Here is a 16313-nt window from a genome sequence, read left to right as displayed (position 1 = left end):
GGTCCACCTGCATGGCAGTCCCACACTCCAGAACTGAGCTGGTGGAGACCTGACTCTTTAAAACCTAGGAGGCAGTTTTCCACTCTTTGAAATGAAGGCAGTGGTTCCCCCTTTGAAATGGAAGCAGCCGTGTCTGCATGGTCCCTCCAACAGTTCTGCAGATCTCTGAACTGTTCCCAGGCTGGTGCTTTCCTTTTCTTGAAGGACAACAGATGTTTACAACCAAATTGCCCCGTTGGCCCTTTTCCTGCCTGCAAAATTCCAGGATCTAGGCAGCTTTTTTTCATTTTGTACTGCATTGGTAGTTAAATAAGCCTATCAGTCAGAGGTTTAATCTCTTGAGCAAAAGATTGAGTAGCCATACCCTTGGTAAAAGTTTTTCCAGGACACGTTTCCTTAGTTTGTACAACAGAATTTTTTTTTTTTTTTAAGTTCTGGCTTTGTTTTGTACAGTTCATTTTTAAGTCCATCTCTTTTCTCCCTCATTCTACTGTAAGTGGCAAGGAGCAACCATGCTGCTTCTTTAAGATTTGGCTTAGAAATTTCCTCAGCCAAACATCCAAGTTCTTCACTTACAAGTTCTACCTTCCACCAAACCTTCGAACATAATTCAGATAAGTTCTTTGCCACTGCATAAAATGGATCACCTTCCCTCCAGTGTCTCATCACATGTTCATGATTTCCTTTCAAAGCCTCACCACATTCTGTTCATGGCAATAGAAGCTTCCATCACAGCTCTCAGTTCTTTCTGAGCCCTCATCAGAATCACTCTTAATATTCACAATTCTACCAACAGTCTCTTCAAAGCAATCTAGGGTCCTTACTGTGAAGCATGTGGGATTTAAAGAGATGAAGGAGTCCATGAGGGGATTGATGGGACAGCAAAAAGATAGTAGGGTCAATGGATTGTGTGGATGTCCTGGAAGGGGTGCAGAATTATTGGAGTTGGACTATAGCGGAAGGGGACAAAAAGAGTAGGAGATAAAGATCAGAGAATAGAATGTTTATATTGAGATTCTGGCTGTGCTACTGTTGAAATGGTAAGTTCTAGGGTATGACCATGGGAGTGGGTGACTGAGGTTGGATGGAGGACAAGATCGTTGGAGAGAAGGAGGTCATATGCAAGAAATACCAGTGTCCTGGATTAATCAATAATGTGGATGTTGAAATCACCAAGAGTGATGGTGGCCATAGCAACCTGGGGTCCAGGAGACAAGTAAGGCACGCAGCTCCCAGGGGCCATGAGGTTAACCGGAATCCTGGTTAGATGATTGTCTGTTTTGATATTGCCTTTGTTTTCCTTTAATAGGCAGCCAGCTGCATCTTCAGTAGATTTGAGAAAAGGAAGGAGAAATTGCAGGGAAAGATGATGCAAAATGTTATCTGTAGGTATTGAGAGAGAGAAAAAGCTTATAACTATTTTCCAAACATGCTTGAATCTGCATTTTCTATTGTTAAAGGAAAGGCAGATGAAATGTTAACAGATCCTGGACATAGAACTTAAAGTTCAGTTTTTTCCCTCTTTCTTCTTCTCACGTTTCAGAGGGTGGACAAATACAGAGCATGCCATGTTCAGTCTTCCATTGACCTTGAGTAGTCCCGTTATACTCTTCCTTTGATTTTACTGGTGACACATAACTATGCAGACAACAATCACTTTTTATTTGTTTATTCTGCTAATTCCTCATCTCAGGACATCCTCCCCCTTTTCCCCTTCCTTTTTCCAATCTCCCAATTTGCTATGCAGCAATAATTTCCCTTTACACTGCTCCTGCCAATTGCAGTGCCAGATGGCTTCGGTTCTGAGTCCCCTCACCCAGCCCCCCTTGAGAACAGCTGCCATTGTCATTGCTGTGAACACATCGTGGCTTTGAACCCATAGCTGGGACCCAAACTTGATGATCAGCATCGGGAGGGGCTAGCGCTAATGCAGGGAACCATGAAAACAGCACATACTTTTCCTTGCTGCTGTTCAGCAAAAGCCCTTAGAAAAGGCTTTTTAGCATTTTTTCAATCATCTGTGCATTGAAATCTCATTGTGAAGTTTAATTCCTTTACCACCTGACTCAGCTTCCTAGCCATGAAGTTCCCTTTGTGCCATAAACTGAATTAGAACCCCATATTTCTCATTCTGTCTGAAAACAGACGTGAAAAAAACAACTGTGTGTGTACCTATCTTTTTAGAAATTCAGCACACTCTTTTATCCACATATACATATTTTTTTTTAAACATAGTCGCTCAACAAGAATAACACAATTCGGAGAATGTATTTGGACAAACTTCCCCTTAAGTCAGACTCCTTGGAAAGATAAAGACAGAATTCCTGTTCATTTTTGAACTTGAGTTATACTACGTTCTTTAAAACACTAAAATTCTGTTATTGTGACACTACCTAAAAAGATCATATTTTTGAGTCCTGTGTCATGGTAGGTCAGTCGTAGGCAGGGAAAACGCAAACAAAAAGAATACTGAACAAATGCCATGTAGACCAATATGCATTTCAAAGGCCCTGCCCATGTAGTCAATGGGTTAGGGTTTTTGTGTTATTTTCTTTTTCTTTCTTTTTTCGGGGGGTGGGGGAGGGAGAGAGGTTCTCTTTCATGTTAATCTAATTGTGCATAACCCAGGCACATTTTAGCATGTAGGGGAACTTTCTCTTTAGTGTCCCTTCCCTACCACACACTTTGGCCTCCTTTCATTCCTCGCTTTCTGATGTCAGAGTGCTCCCTCGGTGTACATTTTGGGGGAGATTCCCAGGATGGTGATGTATTCTCCTTTGCTGCTGAGGAATTTACTATCCCCTCACTTGGCAGCAAATGAAAGTGGGTATTAATTTCTCAGAGTGCTGGTAGAGACACGAGAGAGGGGCTGCAAGAATGATACCCACCTAAATCCGTGTACCCCGCCCAGCATGCCGCCATTTCAAAAGAGGGAGAGAAAAGAAAATTGAAAGAAAGAAAAGATTCTCCTGAGTTGACTTCTCTGCATTTTGCATCGTTAGATTTTAGAGTGAGATGCGAGAGGTTTGGGCCCTGAACAGAGCTAAATTATGCAGCTGCGGGGATGCCAGGTCCTCCAGAATAGGATGCTTCGTTTAGGTTTTCCACAATGCTATTGAAGTGCTTATTTTCCTCCTGAAGAGACACAAACAGATGCAAACTTCTGTAAACACTTTAGAAATGAATTCAGTGAGTTTGGCCTCTCAGCAGTGCTCAATAGCTGACAGAAAAATGTCTAATTAGTGCAAGTGGAAATAATAGGGCCACTTGGATTCCTTCCATCCTCCTCCAAGTCTACTTTTCCAAGGAACTCAAAGGCCCTTTTGTCTGGCAGGTCACCCTCTCTCAGGCTTTTGTGTTTCAATCTATTAAGAGTAGAAGGGGGAAAAATAGATTAGGCAATGTTCTCTGCTCAAATATATGGCATGTTGGTGCGGGGTGCAGAATAGGGTGTTTGCAGCATTGGTTTACAGGTGCTTGGGGAGGGATTCCTCCATTGGGGCCAGCCAACAGCCACTTGCACGTGTGTGCTCAGAAGGCTGCCTTTCAAGAACCAGCTTTCCTTCACCAAGTGCCATACAGCCTGCTCATTTTCCTTTTTCTTTCTCAGTTTCTAGTAACATTGCTCCTCAGAGTTAGTGAAGAGAAGAAAGCGATTAAAAGAAGTTAGAGGCTTAGCCATTTTTTGAGTTAAGCCTTATAGATGTTATATGCATAACCCATTATTTCCTTTTTACTTTATTGAAAATTCTGTTGCCACTTATTTTAGGAGATTGCCTCTGTCAGTTATTGATATTTTGCCATACAGTGAGTGGGAGTGAGTGAACTTCTTTTTCCTAGTTTGTTTTGTTTTGTTTTATAGTGTTCCTTGTCCCATGTGGGCACAGCTGCAGTATGCCTACCTCTATGCAGAGCATTCTTCCCTCTAATCCTGAAACAGCAATGCAAATAGATATCATCCTCATTTCACAGATGAGGTCATTGAGGCTCAGAGAGGTTAAATATTAAATAACTTCCATGGCAAGTGTCTTAGTCATCTAGTGCTGCTATAACAGAAATACCACAAGTGGATGGCTTTAACAAAGAGAAATTTATTTCCTCACAGTAAAGTAAGCTAAAAGTCCAAACTCAGGGCGTCAGCTCCAGGGGAAGGCTTTCTCTCTCTGTCAGCCTTCTCATCATTCTTCCCCCAGACCAGGAGCTTCTCTGCACAGGGAACCTGGGTCCAAAGAACGAACTCTGCTCCCAGCACTGCTTTTTTGGTGGGATGAGATCCCCCACTTTCTGCTTGTTTCCTTTTTCTTTTCATCTCTTGAGAGATAAAAGGTAGTGTAGGCCACAGGGACACTCGCTTTACATTGCATCAGGAATGTGACTTGGGTAAGGGTGTTACAATCTCACCCTAATCCTCTTTAGCACAAAATTACAATCACAAAATGGATGACAACCACACAATACTGGAAATCATAGCCCAGCCAAACTGATACACACATTTTTGGGGGGACATAATTCAATCCATGACAGCAAGTAAAGGATTGAGGCAAGAAATAAACCCAGATCCCTATGGTTTTATCTTAGACGTGTTTGTATCTCTAGAAGTTTTCATCTTTTTTTTTTTTTTCTCTACTTCATGTACTTAATTTTTACTCTGCCTTCTTGACCATGTGGAATACGGTTATAATAACTGTCATTTCTAGGCCTGTTTCTATTGGTTGATTTTTCTCTGCAATATGGGCTTCTCTCTTGCCTGGTAGGTTTTGACTGGATGCCAGACATTGTAAATTTTACCTTATTGTATGGTGGATATCTTTTGTATGCCTATAAATATTCTTACACTTTATTTTGGGAGTCACCCAAGTGAGAAGACAGTTTGATCTATTCAAGGCTTGTTTTAAAACTTGTAGAGTGGAACAAGAGCAGTCTTTAGTCTAAGGCCCACTATTAAAGCAAAGGAGCCCTGGTGGTGTAGCGGTTAAGAGTTCGGCTGCTAACCAAAAGGCTGGCAGTTTGAATCTACCAACTGCCCCTCGGAAACCCTATGGGGGCAGTTCTACTCTGTCCTATAGGGATGCTATAAGCCAGAATAGTTCTTTTTTTAATTTATAATTTTTATTGTGCTCCAATTTTTCCAAGTGAAACTCCACAAATCAAGTCAGTCTCCCACACAAAAATCCATGTATACCTTGCTACACACTCCCAACTACTCTCCCCCACAATGAGACAGCCCGCTCTCTCCCTCCACTCTTTCCTTTCATGTCCATTTCGCCAGTTTCTAACCCCCTTTACCCTCCCATCTCCCTTCCAAGCAGGAGATGCCAACATACTCTCAAGTGTCTACTCGATCCAAGAAGCTCACTCCTCACCAGCATCCCTCTCCAACCCATTGTCCAGTCCAATCCATGTCTGAAAAGTTGGCTTCAGGAATGGCTCCCGTCCTGGGCCAACAGAAGATCTAGGGGCCACGACCACTGGGGTCTTTACAGTCTCAGTCAGACCAACAAGTCTGGTCTTACGAGAATTTGGGGTCTTCATCCCACTGCTCTCCTGCTCCCTCAGGGGTTCTCTGTTGTGTTCCTGTCAGGGCAGTCATCGGTTATAGCCGGGCACCATCTAGTTCTTCTGGTCTCAGGATGATGTAGTCCCTGGTTCATGTGGCCCTTTTTGTCTCTTGGGCTCGTAAGTGCCTTGTGTCCTTCGTGATCTTCATTCTTCTTTGATCCAGGTGGGATGAGACCAATGGATGCATCTTAGATGGCTGCTTGCTAGCGTTTAAGACCCCAGATGCCACTCTTCGAAGTGGGATGCAGAATGTTTTCTTAATAGATTTTATTATGCCAGTTGACTTAGATGTCCCCTGAAACCATGGTCCCCAGACCCCCGCCCCTGCTATGCTGGCCCCTGAAGCACCCAGTTCATTCAGGAAACCTCTTTGCTTCCGGCCCCGTCCAATTGTGCTGACCTCCCTTGTATTGTGTGCTGTCTTTCCCTTCACCTAATGTAGTTCTTATCTACTATCTAATTAGTGAACGCCCCTGTCCTACCCTCCCTGCGTCCCCCCTCTCGTAACCACAAAAGAATGTTTTCTTCTCAGTTTAAACTATTGCTCAAGTTCTTATAATAGTAGTCTTATGCAATATTTGTCCTTTTGCAACTAATTTCACTCAGCATAATGCCTTCCAGGTTCCTCCATGTTATGAAATGTTTCACATATTCATCACTGTTCTTTATCGATGCGTAGTATTCCATTGTGTGAATATACCATAATTTATCCATTCATTTGTTGATGGGCACCTTGGTTGCTTCCATCTTTTTGCTATTGTAAACACTGCTTCAGTGAACATGGGTGTGCATATATCTGTTCGTGTAAAGGCTCTTATTTCTCTAGGATATATTCCAAGGAGTGGGATTGCTGGATCATATGGTAGTTCTATTTCTAGCTTTTTAAGGAAGCGCCAAATCGATTTCCAAACTGGTTGCACCATTTGACATTCCCACCAGCAGTGTAGAAGTGTTCCAATCTCTCCACAGCCTCTCCAACATTGATTATTTTGTGTTTTTTGAATTAATGCCAGCTTTGTTGGAGTGAGATGAAATCTCATTGTAGTTTTGATCTGCATTTCTCTAATGGCTAATAATCGTGAACATTTCCTCACATACCTGTTAGCTACCTGAATGTCTTCTTTAGTGAAGTGTCTATTCATACCTTTTGCCCATTTTTTAATTGGGTTGTCTTTTTGCAGTTGAGTTTTTGCAGTATCATGTCGATTTTAGAGATCAAGCACTGATCAGAAACGTCATTGCTAAAAACTTTTTCCCAGTCTGTAGGTAGTCTTTTTATTCTTTTGGTAAAGTCTTTAGATGAGCATAGGTGTTTGATTTTTAGGAGCTCCCAGTTATCTGGTTTCTCTTCATTATTTTTATTAATGTTTTGTATTCTGTTTATGCCTGGTATTAGTGCTCCTAATGTTGTCCTTATTTTTCCTTCCATGATCTTTATCATTTTAGATGTTATGTTTAGGTCTTCGATCCATTTTGAGTTAGTTTTTGTGCATGGAGTGAGGTATGGGTCTTGTTTCATTTTTTTGCAGATGGATATCCAGTTATGCCAGGATCATTTGTTAAAAAGACTGTCTTTTCCCCGTTTAACTGTTTTGGGGCCTTTGTCAAATATCAACTGCTCATATGTGGATGGATTTATGTCTGGATTCTCAACTCTGTTCCATTGGTCTACATGTCTGTTGTTGTACCAGTACCAGGCTGTTTTGACTACTGTGGCGGTATAATAGGTTCCAAAATCAGGTAGAGTGAGGCCTCCCACTTTCTTCTTCTTTTTCAGTAATGCCTTATTTATCCAGGGACTCTTTCCCTTCCATATGAAGTTGGTGATTTGTTTCTCCATCTCGTTAAAGAATGTGGTTGGGATTTGGATCGGAATTGCATTAAATGTATAGATCGCTTTTGGTAGAATAAACATTTTTATAATGTTAAGTCTTCCTATCCACGAGCAAGGTATGTTCTTCCACTTATGTAAGTCTGTTTTGGTTTCTTGCAGAAGTCTACTGTAGTTTTCTTTGTATAAGTCTTTTACATCTCTGGTAAGATTTATTCCAAAGTATTTTATCTTCTTGGGGGCTACTGTAAATGGCATTGATTTGGTGATTTCCTCTTCGATGTTCTTTTTTTTGGTGTAGAGGAATCCAACTGATTTTTGTATGTTTGTCTTGTATGTCGATACTCTGCTGAACTCCTCTATTAGTTTCAGTAGTTTTCTGGAGGATTCCTTAGGGTTTTCTGTGTATAAGATCATGTCATCTGTAAATAGAGATACTTTTACTTCTTCCTTGCCAATCTGGATGCCCTTTATTTCTTTATCTAGCCTAATTGCTCTGGCTAGGACTTCCAGTACAATGTTGAATAAGAGTGGTGATAAAGGGTATCCTTGTCTGGTTCCTGATCTCAGTGAGAATGTTTTCAGGCTCTCTCCATTTAGGGTGATGTTGGCTGTTGTAAGCCAGAATAGTTTTTTTTTAATAATTTTTATTGTGCTTTAAGTGAAAGTTTGCAAATCAAGTCAGTCTGTCACATATAAGCTTATATACACCTTACTACATACTCCCATTTACTCTCCCCCTAATGAATCAGCCCACCACTCCCTCCTTCCAGTCTCTCCTTTCGTGACCGTTTTGCCAGTTTCTAACCCTCTCTACCCTCCCATCTCCCCTCCAGACAGGAGATGCCAACACAGTCTCAAGTGTCCACCTGATACAAGTAGCTCACTCCTCATCAGCATCTCTCTCCAACCCATTGTCCAGTCCAATCCATGCCTGATGAGTTGTCTTCAGGAATGGTTCCTGTCCTGGGCCAACAGAAGGTTTGGGGACCATGACCGCCGGGATTCTTCTAGTCTCAGTCAGACCATTAAGTCTGCTCTTTTTATGAGAATTTGGGGTCTGCATCAGAATAGTTGTTTTTTGTTTGTTTGTTTGTTTGTTTTTGGCTTTTATTGAAGCAATACACTCTGAATACTCTATCATACCCTGTGAATGACAAGATTTTTCACTCTGGCTGGAGAAAACACAAACTGCACGAAGCCTGAGGATTGTTTCCGCTGCTCCTTCTGGTTGGCTCTTTTCCCCAGCCTTTGGTGATTTCTTTCGTACATGAGCTGATCAGTATTTTGCTAAAGACTCAAGGGGGACCCTCTGAAGATCTCTGTAACTCTCTCCTTCTGGTACTCTGCCCTGCAAACTCTAGCCACTCTAGCCTCCCCAGACTCCTAGCTCTGTCTCCTCAACTCAAGGAGACCACTTCACAGGAAGATTCCACTCTATTTACAAAGCTTCAGTGCAACTCAGTAGAAAAAAATAAAAAACTCAGTAGGAGTGAATAATTGGAGTAATCACTAGCTAATCATCATTTACTCTCATGACACCAATATTTACTACAGAATTTTAAAACAGTGAGATTAAAGGCCATCTCGAAGGAAGTTTTCTTGTCTTTTTAGATATATAACAAGAACACTTTTTTCACTTGGTCTCTAGGTTTTTTGCTCCTGTTTTTTTCTCAGAATTCTCTCATCGTAATGAAGGCTGTGTACAGGCATGCCTCATTTTATTGAACTTTGCTTTATTGCACTTCACAGATACTGCATTTTTTATAAATTAAAAGTTTTTGGCAACCCTGCATAGAGCAAATCTATGGGCACCATTTTTCCAATAGCATGTGCTCACTTTGTGTCTCTGCGTCACATTTTGGCACAATATTCTTACAGTATTTCAAACTTTTTCATTATTATTATTATTATATCTGTTATGGCGACCTTTGATCAGTGATCTTTGATGTTGCTATTGTAATTATTTTTTGGTGCCATGAACCTCACCCTTATAAGACAGCAAACTTAATAAATGTGTATGTTCTGACTGCTCCGTTGACCAGCTGTTCTCCCATCTCTCTCCCTTTCCTCAGGCCTCTTTATTCTCTAAGACATGACAATATTGAAATTAGGTCAATTAATAAGCCTACAATGGCCTCTAAGTGTTCAAGTGAAAGGAACAGTTATACATCTCTCACTTTAAATTAAAAGTTCGAAATGATTAAGCTTAGTGAGAAAGGCACGTCCAAAGCCCAGATAGGTCAACAACTAGGCCTCTTACACCAAACAGTTAGCCAAGTTGTGAATGCAAAGGAAAAGTTCTTGAAGGAAATTAAAAGTGCCACTTTAGTGAACACACGAATGATAAGAAGAGAAACAGCTTTATTGGCAATAGGGAGAAAGTTTCAGTGGTGTGGATAGAAGAACAAACCAGTCACAACGTTCCCTTAAACCTCAGCCTAATCCAGAGCAAGGCCTAACTCTCTTCAATTCTATGATGGCTGAGAGAGGTGAGAAAGCTACAGAAGAAACGTTTGAAGCTACCAAAGTTTGGTTCACAAGACTTAAGGAAAGAAGCCGTCTCCATAGCATAGAAGTGCCAGGTGAAGCAGGAAGTGCTGATACAGAAGCTGCAGTAAGTTACCCAGAAGGTCTAGCTGAGATAGTTGACAAAGTGGCTGCACTGAACAGCAGATTTTCCGTGTAGATGAAACAGCCTTGTATTGGAAGAAGATGGCGTCTAGGCCTTTCATAGCTAGAGAGGAGAAGTCAATGCCTGGCTTCAAAGCTTCAAAGGACAGGCTGACTCTCTTGTTAGGGGCTAATGCAGCTGACGACTTTAAGATGAAGCCAATGCTCATTTACCGTGCCAAAAATCCTAAGGCCCTTAAGAATTATGGTAAATCTACTCTCCCTGTGCTCTATAAATGGAACAACAAAGCCTGAGTGATAGCACATCTGTTTGCAACATGGTTTACTGAATATTTTAAGCCCACCGTTGAGACCTACTGCTCAGAAAAAAAAGCTTTCAAAATATTACTGCTCTTTGACAGAGCACCTGGTCACCCAAGAACTCTGATGGTGATGTACAAGGAGATGGGTGTTGTTTTCGTGCTTGCTAACACAGCATCTATTCTGCAGCCCATGAATCAAGTAGTAAATTTGAGTTTTAAAACTTATCATTTAAGAAATACATTCCATGAATCTCTAGCTGCTATAGATTGTGATTTCTCTCATGGATCTGGGCAAAATAAATTGAAAACCTCCTGGAAAGGATTCACCATTCTAGATACCATTAAGAACATTCATGATTCATGGGAGGAGGTCAAAATATCAACATTAACCAGAGTTTGGAAGAAGTTGATTCCAACCCTCATGGTTGACTTTAAGGGGTTCAAGACTTCAGTGGAGGAAGTAACTGCAGGTGTGGTGGAAATAGCAAGAGAACTAGAATTAGAAGAGGACCCTGAAAATGTGACTGAATTGCTGCAATCTCATGATAAAACTTTAACAGATGAGGACTTGCTTCTTAAGAATGAGACAAGAAAGTGGTTTCTTGAGATGGTTTCTACTCCTGGTGAAGATGCTGTGAACATTGTTGAAATGACAACAAAGGATTTAGAATTGGCATAAACTTAGTTGATAAAGTAGCAGCAGAGTTTGAGAGAATTGACTTCAATTTTGAAAGAAGTTCTACTGTGAGTAAAATGCTATCAGCATCACATGCTACAGAGAAATCTTTCATGAAAGGAAGAGTCAATCAATGCAGCAAACTTCATTGCTGTCTTATTTTAAGAAATTGCCATGGCCACCCCAACCTTCAACAACCACTACCCTGATCAGTCAGCAGCCATGGACAACAAGGCAAGACCCTCCACCAGGAAAAAGATTATGACTCGCTGAAGTCTCAGATGATGGTTAGAATTTTTTAGCAATAATATATTTTTTTAATTAAGGTATGTATATATTTTTTTAGACAATGCTATTGCATACTTAATAGACTACAGTATACTGTAAATGGAATTTTAAACACATTGGAAAACCAAAATATTCATGTGACTCGCTTTATTGTAGTGGTCTGGAACCACACTCACAATATCTCAGCGGTATGCATGTATTCCTTAAAGTCACTGTTTAAACTCAATGAGTTGTGAGTTTAGCCCTAGCCCCAAAGACCCAGCTGCCTATACCCAGAGTAGGCATTGGGTGCTCCAAGTCACTTTGATCAGACCACATGGGAAGAGCAGAAGACAAACTGACCCTCAAGTCCCCTCCTGACTCTAACCTTTATCGACTTTGTAACTTTGGAAAGTCACTTAACCAACCTCTTGGCCTCAGTTTCCTTACCTTAATTAGATTTAGAGTTACTGTAAAGCTTAAAGGAAATAACATTTGTGAGTTTAGTTCATAGGTGGTACTATGCAAATGGAAATCATTATTGTTATTACTATGGAAAGGTGAGGAATCACCTCTGGAGAAGAGCCTGTCTCTAACATTGCATCATAAGTAGACATTACAGTCACCAGGAAACTGAAGCGGAACTCCTATGAGAAGGAAGAGCAAAAGAAAACATTAAATATACACCGAAGTACATCAGAGGGGCGTCAATATGGCTCGCTGAGTACCCTCTGGGGCACATAGTCATGAGCCCAGTGACAAAAATAGAGTTGTTATTTCCAAGCAAAAGTATGAAGGAACCTGACAGTGGCAGAAGCTGCAAATTCTGCAGTTAGCACCTGAGATTGGAAACCAAAGGACTGTATTTGTGTGTAACTGACTCACTCAGGAAAAAGTCTTGCTCAGAGACTGGCCTTATTAGACAGAGCTGGGCATACATAAAATGACCAATTTTGTTTTTCATCTTTGAATTTATAATTTATGGATATCAAATGACTGAATTATTCTCATTTTAGAACTTGTACTTTTCAACTTATGGTTTATTTGACAAGCTTCAATTGAAATTTTGAGCATTTCCGTTTTAGTGAGGCTTTATTTGGTTGTAAGGAACAGAGACTCCCTCAGGAAAACTCATAAAAGGGGGTGTACATTGTTATGAGGATACACATGGGACAGTAAAGAGACATGTATAACACCAAGAAGAGAACTCACAAACAGGTGGATCTGGATTCAGGGCCATCCTCATTCTTAGGCCTTCACTCTGGTACTGCTTATTAACATGGCTTAGCTACCCTCCACTTTCTGTTTCTTTCTATTCTGCTACAACTGGAAGATTCTGTTTTTGGTCCAGAATGATCAGTTTGTTTTTTCAAGCTAGGCCACAGAATCATGGGACCAGCTATCAGGTCTCTACTCTTAGGTTAGCCTTGATCTGGGGGGCCGCAGGGAGGGAAGAGCTATATCAAGGTCAAATAACAAAAAACATGACTGCTTAGAAACTGGGAGCTGTGGGCTGAGAAGTTTTCCTTAGAAATGGTTATAGGATGTCAGGCAATGATTAATGTGTGGTAGCGGGGGCATTTCCAATAACACTGCTCTTTTCATCCTGGATTCTGAGCGAACTGAGAAATAGAAGAGTTAGGCAGACGAGATCAAATGTTACCTTTATTACTGGTAAAGTCTAAGTTAGAAGATAAAGCTTAGTATTAGAGCATAGGCAGTCTGCTAACTGAACCCCAAAATTACTTAGATTTTCTCAGTCAGTCACAGGAAATATTGGGCCAAGCAGAACACCCACACAGGGTGACCTCATAGATAAGACTTATGAAATGGAAGAGCAGAAAAAAATCTGCTTCCTGTACACAGCTTGTTCCCAAGAGAAAGGAGACGTTAAGCTGTACATGCAGTGGCATCACTAGAGGGGTGCAGGGGTTGTGGACCTCATTGGGTGACACTATCAGAGGAGGTGACACCAAAATGACTGTCTATAAAAATACCCCTATAATTAGTTATAACAACAAAAACCTTTTTCATAAGCCCAGCTTACATGTATCAGTATATCTACAAGGCTACAAATCTATGCTAATGTTCTGTCTGAACCTTCTAACGCACTCTAATCAGCGCTGTCATCATCACCCAATTACAGTGACGCTTTGAATCACATGGTTTCATCTGCATGCGCTACAAGCACACGCTGTTATTTTCATTGCTGCCGGTGTTTTTCTAGCCTCTGATTTTGTCGGAGTTTCTGGGTTTGGTAATTAGTATTTGTGTACCTATATCAATAACTCTTTGAGAATGAAGTAGTAATTAAAGGACAAGAAGGAGTGATATATGGGAATTAGGATTTATGAGGTAATATTAGTACAAAAAACACTACTAAGGATTCTGTATGGTCTGCTTTGGGAGGAGGTCCATAGAGGGGTGACACCATGAATTACTGCACTGGTTGACAACAACCCTAGTGACACCGCTGGGTGCCTGTCTAGTTTATTCTTCCCAAAGTTACCAATCAGATTAGTCACTTCACCTCCTCTGGGGCAGAGTGAGCTACAGTGTAGAGAGAGGCCGGGAGTGCTGCAGTAAATTGAGCTCCTTTCACATGGACGGAAACAACAAGAGGAAAGAAGAGGTACAACTACTCCTCATTTATTGCCTGTATCGTTATCTGACATTTTGCACTTAAGATAATAGTAAAAAATATACTATCCAACTATTTTGCTCATCAATGATGATGTCTGGCAGTAACAAAGGCTGAGGTGCAAGGTGAAAGTAACACTGGCTGTGATGGTTAAGGTATGTGTCAACTTGACTGGGTCGTGATTCTCAGTGATTTGGCAGTTATGTAATGATATAATCTGGCAGTTATATAATGATGCAATTTGGCAATTATGTAATGATGTAATTTGGCTGTTGTGTAATGATGTAGTCATCCTACATTTTGTGATCTGATGTGGTTGTCTTCCATTTTCTCATAATGCCAATTTTCACATAATGACCTGGTCTTTGGAACCTAGCCATGTTGATAAGTGAGGAGTGGGTGTATTTCTCTTTTGCAATGAAAATAATGACTAGTTTAGAACAAAAGGATAAACACAAGTGCAAATTGTGCTTTTCCCAGCTTAATAAACACACTTACTTACCTGAGATCTGATTTCTGCTTTATATTTTTTTCTTTTTGGTGTGACGATCTATGGCAATGCATATGAAACATAACATTTATATTTACACGAGTTAACTAACATAATAACACCTTAATGAGTTAAAAAAGCATCAGTTTGAAAAAAGAGGTGTTACTATGTTAGTTATTAATAGTCATTGCCTGGTTGATGAACTCGTGTAAAGTACTATAGAATCTCAGAATGTAAAAGTCTAGGCCACTTTTACTTAGAGATCTGCAAGTCTTAAATTAAAACTCTAAAAGAGCTGTTTCAGAGCTCGGTTTTAAAAAGCAGAATTATCCTCCCAATGTGAATGCCTCCTCCTGTTACTTTTAGTTTTTTTAATTAAACTATTCTTAGACTGGCAACAGCATTTATTGCATATCATGGTATTTACTAACAAAATTATGAGCATCAGATCCATGATGTATGAATCCTCTAGCTTTATTAATATAAAAGTGGTGTGTCAGGGAGGAGAGTGGGGAGCAGTGGTAGGTCAGTGGTAAAATTCTTGCCTTCCTTGTGGGAGATCTGGGTTCAATTCCTGACCAGTGCACTTCATTCACAGCCACTGCCCGTCTGTCAGTGGAGGCTTGCATGTTGCTCTGATGCTGAACAGATTTCAGCAGAACTTACAGACTAGGAAGAAAGGCCTGATGACCTACTTCAAAAAATCAATCAATGAAAACCCTGTGGATCACAGTCATCCAGTCCAAAACCTATCATGGGGATGGCACGGGGCTGGGCATTGTTTTGTTCAGTTGTACACGGGGTTGCCCTGAATCTGGGTGATCCCATGGCAGCTAATAACAATAAGAGCATGGGGATAAAGCAAGTGGGATTTGAACCTAGACCTCCTGTTTTACAACCCCAGCTTTCATTTACAGATCATGTAACCTTGAATAAGTTACTTAACTTCTCTGTGTCTTGGGTTTCCCGTCTATAAAATGAGGATAATAATAAAACCTGCCTCTTAAGACTGTTGTGAGAATTGAGTAAGTTAATAAATGCAACACACATAGCACTGTGCCTGGCACATAATTTTGCTCAATAGGTGTTAGTACTTACGATTATGAGGGGAAGAATGCAGTGCTTTGGGTAGTAAACTGTGGTAGGAAAATGGTCAGTGCTTACAGTGCTTTCTAGACTTCAGATTTGAGCTAACACCCAGAAAACACTCAGCTTGATCTAGTTTAGCAAAAGGAAAAAGTACCTTCAGGCATGACAACTCATTTACGCCACTATCTGCATAACTCGAAATGCCCTTAGTATAACACCTTAAATGACCAAGAGGTCATGTTTTTCCAGACAAGTTTGCTTTATCTCTTCTTCTCACTCTTTATGTAGCACTCTCATTTCATGCCGGTTTTCTTCTTTTATTTATTAGCTAAACATAATAGTACAAATTAAATTTAAAATGTTACCTAAAAGTCTTTCTCCTTAATTAAAATGTAGGCAATAAAGGAAGCCGAATGTTCTTTGATGAACTGATGTGGAAATCTCACCCAGAGGAATGATAATTGAAGCAAGCAATAGAACAATATGTGTAGTGTGATCTCGTTTATGTAAAAAAGAAAGAAGAAAAGAAAGAGAGAGAGAAAGAGGGAGGGAAGAGGAAGGGAAGGCGAAGGCAAGGCGAGGAATAAATTAACGTCTAAGTATACACCAAAGTGCAGACATTCTGAAAGAATGTCTCCCAAACTATTATCAGGGGAAAGTAGGAAAGAAATTGGGGAAGAAGGAGAAGGTTAAGGAGTTGAGAAATGAAGGGCTGCTCTTAAGTTTTACTCTGTAAGCTTTTGAATTATTTGAATTTTTAACAACAGGAAATATGCACTTTTCATTTATATAATTTTAGAGCTGTCATGGGAAAAATGGAATGA

At 40.5% G+C, this 16313-nt stretch overlaps 1 protein-coding gene across 16 annotated transcripts in view; it reads left to right on the top strand.

Annotated features, from left to right (window-relative positions):
- Window positions 1-16313, top strand: part of ALPK1 (alpha kinase 1) — a 146251-nt gene that overhangs the window by 101028 nt on the left and 28910 nt on the right. The gene's annotated exons all lie outside the window — the stretch shown is intronic.

This window comes from Loxodonta africana, chromosome 5 (genome assembly GCF_030014295.1).
Source record: "Loxodonta africana isolate mLoxAfr1 chromosome 5, mLoxAfr1.hap2, whole genome shotgun sequence".
Classification (NCBI taxonomy): Eukaryota; Metazoa; Chordata; class Mammalia; order Proboscidea; family Elephantidae; genus Loxodonta; species Loxodonta africana.
Note: the sequence above shows the minus strand (reverse complement) of the source record. Positions and strands in the feature narration are given on the sequence as shown.